Genomic DNA, 1039 nt, shown 5'->3' with positions numbered 1-1039 from the left:
AAAACAACTAAAATTTGCTTATTTTTATACTTATAGTCATAACTTTTTCACAGTGGGGACTCCTATTTATGAATGTTGTGGGATAGCAGTGTGGATAAAGCTTAGGTTCAGGGGTGGAGCTTTCAGAATCAGGGATAAGGTCAGGCAAGGCTGCGGCAGGCAGCCTGGCCCACTGGGATTTGGCATTCTAAGGAAAGTTTCAGGGTTTGGTGCTTTAAGGAATTTAGTGACCTTCAGTATTCATGGAGATTTCTAATTTTTTTCTTTTTATGTACTTTTAATGATCATCATATTTTAGCATGCATACATAATAACATCTAAAATTAATATCTTTATTCCCTTCTAGAACACTCAAGGAACTTAGAATGCATTAGCTTCATTTTCCCAATTTATGTGCTATTGTAGTATTCTAGTTTATACTTTAACTGCACAAATTAGAAACTTTTTACTATTTTATGTGATCACTGTATATTGATGTTCCATTATATTTACCAATATTTTTGCTTATCATTCCTTCTTGTGTTAAGGAAGTTCCACGTGAGGCAGCTTTCTTCTCTGTGTTAAGTACATTTCTTTAAAGTTTTCCTGTAGCTGAAGAGTTTCTTTCAGTTCTTGTTTGCCTGAGGGTGTCTTTGTTGCTTTCTTAGGGTTTAGCATATTACGTTTATGGTTATTTTCTTTTAGCATATTCAAGATAGAAAGCTTAGCTGTATTGCATAGTCTTCTAGCTCCCATTGTTTCTATTTTGAAGTTGGCTGTCAGTCTAATTGCTGTTCCTCTGTAGGAGATCATTTTTCCTTGGGCCTTTGGGATTGTATAATTGTACTAGTGTGTCTAGGGATAGATTTCTATTTTTACTTGAGATTTGTTAGGTTTCCTGGGTGTGTAGTTTTGAGTCTTTCAACAACTCTAGAAAATTCTCAATTTGTATCTCTTTATATATTACCTCTTCCCCATACTCTTTATTATCTCCTGGATATCTGATTAAATGTATATTAGATTTTCTAATTATATCTGCCCTGTCTTTTTGTTTGTGTTT

The 1039-nt window shown here is 33.9% G+C and overlaps 1 protein-coding gene across 1 annotated transcript in view; it reads left to right on the top strand.

Moving 5' to 3' along the window:
• Positions 1-1039, top strand: part of ARMC9 (armadillo repeat containing 9) — a 190653-nt gene that overhangs the window by 4509 nt on the left and 185105 nt on the right. The window lies entirely within an intron of this gene.

The sequence above is a fragment of the Otolemur garnettii genome, unplaced genomic scaffold (genome assembly GCF_000181295.1).
Source record: "Otolemur garnettii isolate 467f Iridium unplaced genomic scaffold, OtoGar3 scaffold00013, whole genome shotgun sequence".
Taxonomy (NCBI): Eukaryota; Metazoa; Chordata; class Mammalia; order Primates; family Galagidae; genus Otolemur; species Otolemur garnettii.
The sequence above is the reverse complement of the archived record's forward strand: the minus strand, read 5'-3'. Positions and strand labels throughout refer to the sequence as shown.